The following is a 9192-nucleotide window of genomic DNA, read 5'->3' as shown; positions in this document are numbered from 1 at the left end:
AAAAAATAGCTTGTTTGAACCTTAACTATAATTTTTAACCATGAGAGATAGAGCCTTCATATTTGGAGTGCGAACTCCACTGATAAAGTTTTTTTTCCAAATGATACAAGGGTTAATGACCATGTGATCTTGCCCTATATGCAAAAACTAACTTTTTCGAACTTTGTTCTGTCGGGCGCGGTGTTTCACAAACAATTCTTGTTTTTATTATTAATATCCAGGGAAAAGGTAATGACCTGTCCCTGTCTTAATATAAAACGATGAAACTTAATTTCACAGATACCATCACTTAGTGATATCATCTTCTTCATTCTGTGAAAATTTCGTTATTTTTTTATACAAGCAATATGGTCAAGATCTAGTAAATAACTTTTGACTAATATTTTGGTGCTAGATCCATTATGACGTCATAATAAATTTCAATTTTCTTTTCCCCGTACTTTACGGCTTTAGCAGAGTTATGAAGAAAATAAGGTATTTTCATGACATTCAATATGAAATCATATGAAAAGTAAACGAATACCTACCGTATATACTCGCCTATAAGTCGGTTGTATTTTTTTACGTTATTTTGGTCAGATTTGGTATTGACCCGCTTATAAGTCGGTACAAATTTTTGCCAAAATCTTGTGACAATTTCAAGTAAATCCATTGATTTTTTAACCAGGTTTCAATTAATATTTATTGATATGTCACTGATATTTAATCTTAAATTATTAAACAAAAAGGCAATGCTCACTTAAAATACAAATAAAATTATTAAAATATGTAAATACTTGTACTTTATATATATAATCTAAGAATACATAAATTATCTTATATATCCAGATATACTAAATTTGATGTTGGTTTAAAGAAGAGGCCATGAACATACTAAATACCGTTTTCTGAGAGACTGCGGGCAATCTGGATACATTTTCTTTGTCCAATATAAAAAAAACTCCCATATTCATGTCTGGTTTTCTAATTTTTTTATTCAAAATAACAGTTTAAAATACAGTTTTTCATCTTGTTTAACTACAAATTATGCCCCGAAACACTAAGCTAAAGTTGTAAAGCATCAATAAAGGAATTTATTTCTCAAGTTTGATAAATCTGTAGGCACCTTTCATTTATTAGATCTTGACCTTAATAAGAGTCTTTTTTGCATAAAAGTATAACCCCACTTGGAGGTTTTAAGATAATAACTAATAGTGATTCATAATTTAGGTATAGAATATACAATGGCACTGGTTTAACTGAACTTTCTCAGATTTTCAATAAATACAAGTAATCTCTCTCTCCCCCCACATTATATATTTAAATCTTTCTCATTTTTCACACATTCTGCCTAAAAATACAATGGTAAAATACAAGATTGTAAACTTGAGGAAAAAACTACATTGTGTATCAAAAAAGTATAATTGCTTACATTAAACATGCAAATTCACTTTTGATATTTTATCAAGTCTATATTTGTACTGAAAAGAATCGCTCCTAAAATGGAAAGATGATGGTCGTATCCAAAATATAAACAAATATACATGAATGATTTTTTAATTTGATTACGAAGATCTTTTGTAAAGTATTCACACTGGTGCATACGAATAATATCTTACAGGTACAACACAGGAAACCTTTACTCCTGAGTATTTCGATTGTCAGTCGTACATTAAAATACCAGCAAACTTCCTGACAATTTTTTCAGTTTTTTGAAATACTCATGGAATTAGAATTGATCAACTTTAAAATGCATGCAATATAGCATTATTAATGTATTTTTTAAAAGGCTCAAACAAAGATACGCACGCCCCTCAGATTATCCTGACTATTTTCTTGTCCTCAATTGCCACGTCTTTAGTGTAAAGGAAAAGCGATGAATAAAAAAGTGTTTTTTTTAAATAGTACTTAGTAAAATATTTCAAATTTTAATCAAAGGTAGACTTTTAAATAATGGATATGATAATTTTAGAAGAATATTGTCCAAAAATAAATTTAAATGATTTAAACTTTACCTAAATGTTGTCAAAAACCAGAGATAAAATTTCTAATTCCAGTTTATATTTAAAAAGAAATTAATCTTAATCTTTAGAAGAACAATTTATTTTAAAAAGCAGCTATGAATGAAGTCAATGATGTCAAAAAATGTGAACATTAATTTATCATGGGGTAATAAGTTTATATATTAGTTTGTATGTGGAAAAGGCGTTTGTTTTGATGTTATTTGGTAAAGCACATGTGAAAAAGGTATTTTTGAATAAATGCTCTATATAACCTTAAGATTAAAAAAATTAAAAGAAGCACGTTCTATAATCTCGGTTTATTATGCGGAATACATATACATAAATGCAACATGAAAGGGTGATTGTCAAATAAGGCAAAATTTTCTCTGTATTCATAGGTAAAACAATGACTTCCATGACAAAAGACTAGCAAGACAAAAACATGAGACAAATGACGAAATGAACTATGTTCTCACCGCAAAACTGTTAGGTATACTAGTATATAATTATATAGAATACCGTCTTTTTTGTTCTTTTATTGAATCATAATACAAATTTTAAAAAGTTTATGTCAATCAGTCATGATGACTCTCGGCTTAAAAGGATAAATGAAACTAAACAGGCTTTAATAGGTCTTACATTCACATGTAAGTGATAGTTAATTTAAACCACAAAGTGAAACAGCCAAAATGATTAATACACCAATGCCAAATGTAAATACTATTTCCGTTATACATTTTGGAATCTATTGAGTATCAACTCCAGATTTTTTCATTAATAATAATAATTATTTTTATGAAGTCGTAAACATTTATTTAATCCGGTAACCTTTAATCACCATATATTCGAGAAGTTGAAATTGGACAGGTTTATTCCCCTATATTCTGACTATAATAGGAATATTAGAACTAGGTTGCATGTTATTTCGATTAAAATTCATGATATTAGAACTGATATATGTGCATGTACAAATGTACATTGTCAAGCAAATTACGGGGCATAAAAAGGATCATATTAGAATGAATCAACGGGCATTAAGAGGATATTAGAACGAATCAAGACCTAGCATATATTATTTCCTCTCTTGAAAATAAAATTCTAGATTGGTGCTCTTTGAAGAACTAAGAACGAATGGCGTTAACTGGAAGTTAATTTGGTGTAGAATCATGCGGTTTTTCCGTAATTGTCACGTGGATCTGTGTGGGAATTTCTTCCTCAGCTAAGCAGTCCGTTTTTAAGTCAGAAGGGATGTTTTCTTTTTGGTCCTGTATATCCAGACAACGTTATCATCGTCGCCGTTTAAGACATGATTTTCATTGTTTGTGATGAAGATTTCATCCTTTGGTTTCTGTTCATTGGTTAAACTATCTACTTTGCTTGAGTCTAGCCATTTAGAGTCACTTCGGTAATATCTTGGAGAAGATTTGTTTCCTTACTTTTTTCTTTGCTAGTGTCTGGTTTTTCGGTATCTATGCCATTCTTTGTTTCAAACGAAGTAAGCCTTGATTTTTCTAGCAAGATTTCCTGTTCATTTAATATTTTATCTAATATCTTATCATCAATGTCCGGTTTTTCTATTATCTTATCAGTCTTTGGTCAACATCTGCATGCCCAGGTACCTCATCCGGATTTGGTTAACAGAATCCAGATGTTCTCGTCTGGATTCTGTTGGAACATGTTCACTTTCATCCGAACTGAAAACGCACCAACAGGAGTGGGTGGAGGCTGAGCATGCAAAGAGGCAGAATCGTCTGCCATTTCTCGTGGTCGGCGGAAGTACGTTTTTGGTGCAGTGCGACCGGTGACAGATGAAGAACAGATTCCGGATTTTTCATATGTTTACTCCCTTTGAAGGTCACCAGCACTACCTCTGTAAAAAGTAAACATAAATCTTGTGTTAACGAATTAAACAAGTTCATTGTTCAGAAAGTTAATATCTCTTAAATCAGTTAACATTATTTTTTATTACATACATGTATACATTATTGGTGTTTTTGCTGCTTAAATCAATGACTTCTGAGAATATATGAGTGTAACACAATAGGACCACACCGTACATATAAATAAACGACATATTAACTTTTTAATATATGTTGTGTTTCGTATATTTGATTAATAAGGACATGTGTGTATAAGGCATAATAATCCTTATATGTCCTTGAGAACCATTTAGGTACTTATGCACTCTATTTCTATTTACTAATTATGTGTTTGATGTAGTCAATATTGGTGTAATTATTAATGTGAAGAATTATGGGTCAGCGTTGATGAAATATCATAATTGAACGAAGTGGTCAGTATCTCTTATTGGTATCTAAATAATTAAACGTATTGGAACCAACTTAATAACAATCACTGACCACAATCAATTTTGTAATTGAACGCTATATTAAAAATCTGCAAGTAAATCGAACTAAGCAATTTCATTAATGACTAGAAGTTTTCCAATAATTAATACCAGGATCTCTTATGATTGGAAATATGAAGATATATATTCTAAAGACTGGACAGACCTAGAGAGAGAACAAGAACTTTATACAAACGTTTCAGACGTACCACTATACGAACTTTGCGCCCCCTGTGCTAGTTAAAACTAAATTGGCTTCCAGTGGATATACCAAGTACTAACTCACAGTATAAAAAGAACCGTAACTGTGCTGACAACATTGTTCTAACTGTATATGCATGACGTTGATATTGTGCAACAGAAACATAATAAATATATGTTATATATAACCAAATAAAAAGCATTGTGTTATATGAGACAGTGTATCAGTATATGAAAAAAACCCTCTAAGAATGATAATTAAACATAAATTCTATACATGTACATGTATGTATAAAAATTTTTAATATTAATAATATTAATATTTATAATATTTTTTTAATAAGAAGAACTACAGCGTAATTCTATCACGCAGAATGACACAGCAAAGCAAAAATTATTCAATAAGCAAACAAAATTAATTAATCGCTTGCACATAAAAAAGACAAATAAGACACATGTTCACAAATGTGATTCGACACCAACATCTATAAGTGGGTGTATGTGGTTGTTGTGTAAAAGTTGTGTCAAATGCACTCGCACCTTCAAATTTTATAAAGATTCTCTCACTCTCTCTCAATTGTCATAAAATACTCGTATTATTTATGGAACAAATAATGTCTTTATTATTTTTACAGTATCGGAAAAGGGGGGGGGGGAAAATAAAAATGCCTATTTCTGAAGCTGCTAAATCCCAGTTTACGCATTGATGTTCTTTTGGGGTGGGGGCGGGGTGGGGGTGGGGTTGTTATAAATTTAGGCAATTTGAAGTATCGAGAAATTTAAGTCTAATTAAATGTGTCCCTTTCTTACTTTTGCCTGTCTGGGACAAAATTCAATGAAGTCTTAGCCATATGTCATTAATTCTTATTACAGAAATAAGATATGAAAAATATATACTGTTACTGAAAATGTAGTTACTAGAACATTGCTAATTAAAAATATCGACATCTCATTTCATTAAGAACTTCAAAAACTTTACAAAATGCTATTGCCATTAAAGGTATATTTTCATTTACATTATACTTACGGATTCCATAAAGTTTTATTATATCAAATGTTTGGAATGAATTGTTAAACAAGAAAAATAAATATTTTGAAGTCTTTTCCAAAGAAATGGTATATATCATGAAGAGAAAATGAACAGCTTTCATATTTGTAAAAGAATCTTCAGGAAAAAGCATTTGGAAATGTAAAATTTTCCTTATAAATGGCAAAAATTTTTGGATATCATTAAATTTTTTTTAAAAATTGTTTTCTTTGAGACCTTAACATTACCGGTCTATTTACTTGTAGTACATTAGCTATATATGGAATGCAATTATTGAAAAAAACCATCATTTAGTAAATTTGAACGATTTCATAATGCTCTTATTTTTATATGCCAGTGATTAACATTACATTTGATTCAATGTTTTCATGGTTATTTTGCACAGTTTAGGTGGAATTTAATTTAAATTGCGCAATCCTTTCGTTTCTTGTGGGGTGCTTCGTAATAATACCAATAGAAAGTATAGTTGTTTGCTACAGTGTATGTGTAGAATAGGTGTATTGCAAAATCTTTTGCCCAAAAACCTTCTATGCCATGCATGCGTGTTACATATATCTGTCTAGACTACATGCACGTACTAATTAATTAAAGATATTTTTATTGCTTAACAATTTAAAAATGAATAGGATAATGATTTCTACATATTCTAAATAGAAACAATCTAGATTCTATAAGCCAAATAAATAGAAAAGAACAGCTAGAGATGGTTAGAGAAGCGACACGTCTACAATATGGCGACCACCACCACGTGCTACCACTAAAGCCACCAACTTTTCTTAGGTTTCTCATTCTCACTTTCAGTGTCCCCGTGCACCAAGTGACAAGTCGTGGAGGTCTCCCCACGACTGCGGGGCCTTCCCCCAGGGTGCTGTGAAGAACCGGAAGATAGTAACCTTTTACCCGGCGCTGTAGAGGGGGCTTCATCACTGGTTTTGACGTCACGTCTCGTCGACGTCAGAACGCGGGGAATCTAAAACAGTATCAATATTTTTTCTATACGTATTATAAGATTACTTACCAACCTCCAATATGGTACATTGTAATTAAATTAAGTTTTTGAATCTAATACACTGCATACCGTCGAGTTCTGACTTTGTGGTACTTTTGTGCAGTTAGAGACACCTGCATGCCTTTTGATTTTAAACTGAATCGAAATTAACACTGAATAGTGAATAATCAAAAATTTATTTGTATAAGTTTTTCCTATTTTAGTTAACAGTGTCTGTTCGAAAATTTTTGTCTTTTACATTTTTCTTAGAGCAAATAATTATATATTATTACAGGTACATATATCCCATGTTGAAAATGAAATGGACCAACTAAGTATTTTCTTTTTAGTATGGTAAAAAGACTAAAAACTATAATTTTCTCCAACTCAAAAAGCATTCTTCACAGTGACACGTATGAAAATGGCCATCAATGTTACATATCTGTGAAAGGAATTTAGTGATTAAATAACATTTTCCTTTTTTCAATGAGTTTTTTTTTTAAACCATATACCATTGTACAGTCAATTTTTTTTCTTCTGTGTACAAGCAATGCATTGTCTAAGTAAGAGGAAATACATAAAAGAGGACACTGTTACAATATATAGTATCTGACCTTGGTATAAATACCATTTTTTTTCCTTTCATCTTTTATAATGTATGTCTTGTCACTACGAATGAACGGAAAATTGGATTCAAAATAATGTAAAATATTCTTTTCAGGAAATATCAAAGGAATTATTTTAACAACAATGTATTAATGCCCAATTGCTCCCTATATAAAATGATTAATGCCCTTCTGTCAAACTCCACCTACAAATGGGAATATATTTTGGAAAAAAAATTGCTTAATCAATAGCAATTAAATCATTTAATATGCTGATTTTTTGTAAACATACATATACTTAGGAACAAGTCAACGAAAGAGTTCATGGAATAGTGAATTTTTACAATATTTAGAGATATTTATAGAAATTTTAACAACTATTACCTTAAACTTTTTTGTCTTCAATTTTAACCCAGGCAGCTTTTCAGGAGATTTCATACACGTATTGAGCAACACTGCTGAAACTGAAAGGTCTAAGATCATGGATTAAAAACCTAGAACTCCATTTTGCCTGGGGGGAAATGCAGGTAATTTTGACCTTCATCCTTGACCCCTGGATAGCATGATCTGTCATAAATTCCCCTTTAGGATTGTTCTTGGCATGTATACCCCATAGACTGACAAACTCTTGGCATCAAGCAAATGGGATCTATGAAAAATTGGAGCAATATTTTATTTTTTAAAAGCATGAAGTATGCGATTAATTTTAAAGTACTGAGAAAGTACATGTACAATATCACACATGTAATTTTAGATAAAAGCATAAGCATTTGTGTGAAAAAAATTCAATTGGTTTTTTCTTAATTTAATATTTCTTGAAGATATATTTTATTGTTAATTAAACAAAATATTAAAAGTACTTTCACCACCATATTTAAAATATGTCAGGCAACATAACCATATATGTTCTGGTTACTACATAATATCATTTTAATTCATGAAGATACACATCTACTTATTAATTTTATCCCCGCCACAAATCCCACCCACTCTCACCTTCAATCAAAAGAGGGTGGTCAGTTAAAATTGGTAAATATTGTTGTTCATGTGAATAATAATTAGAAAACAAGATGTGTTTGTGAAACACTGATGCCCTCGTATGGCAACAAATTAGCGAAGATTAAACTTTTCTTAAATGCAAACTCACTGAAAATATTGCTCTGAAATATGAAATCAGGCCAGGGTAAAAAAAAATTCATAAGTTTGGAAATCTTGGTATCCAATGAAGGGTCTTTTCACAAGGATTACATATGTGTAGTATAGATCACTAGCCCTTAGCGTTCAAAAGTTTTTTTTTTATAAGTACGAAATTCACCAAGTTCAAGGTCAAAAGGTCAAGGTAATTGGTAGCTTTTGAATGTCTTGCCACAAGGATCTGTAATGTATGGAAGCCCATGTTCTAAACGTTCAGAAGTTACGGGAAAGGTTTGAAAAATTAATAAGTAGGTCATACTCGAAGGTCAAGGTCATAGGGTCAAAGGTCTTGCTTTCAAATAAAAGGGCTTTTCACAAGCATTAAATATGTAAAGTATGAACTGCATTACCCCTAACCCCTTTCAAAATTCTCGTCACGCTTTGCTTTTTTAAAAATAGGTCAAATTCCAAGGTCAAGGTCAAGGGTCAAAGTTCTGGATACCCATTAAAGGGCCCTCTAAGAAGTATTACATATGTGAAGTATGAAAGCTCTATCTCTTACTGTTCAAAAAGTATGGCCAAGGTTAAAGTTCTTTCATAAGTAAGAAATATACAAGTTCAAAGTCAAAAGGTCAGAGATTGTGGTATCCAATGAAACTTCTTTCCACAAAAATATATATGTGGAGTATAAAAGGCCTGGAATCTACCATTTAAAAGATATGGCAAAGAAAAGTTTGGAATTTTTGTGTAAAAGTGGGGCAAAATTCAAGGTCAAGGTCAAAAGGTCAAATTTAATTTGCTAATATCCAAAGAAAAGGGTTTTTCACAAGGAATAAACATGTGAAATATGAAAATCATTATGATAGTTCCACCTAAACAAAAGTATG

At 31.0% G+C, this 9192-nt stretch overlaps 1 pseudogene; it reads right to left on the bottom strand.

Moving 5' to 3' along the window:
* Positions 1 to 3128: 3128 nt before the first annotated feature.
* LOC134253127 (uncharacterized) lies at positions 3129 to 7825 on the bottom strand (annotated as a pseudogene).
* Between the last annotated feature and the right edge of the window lie 1367 nt (positions 7826 to 9192).

This window comes from Saccostrea cucullata, unplaced genomic scaffold (assembly GCF_032062105.1).
Source record: "Saccostrea cucullata isolate Sc308-1 unplaced genomic scaffold, CSIRO_AGI_Scuc_v1 ctg19277, whole genome shotgun sequence".
Lineage (NCBI taxonomy): Eukaryota > Metazoa > Mollusca > Bivalvia > Ostreida > Ostreidae > Saccostrea > Saccostrea cuccullata.
This window is presented reverse-complemented; position numbering and strand designations above follow the sequence as displayed.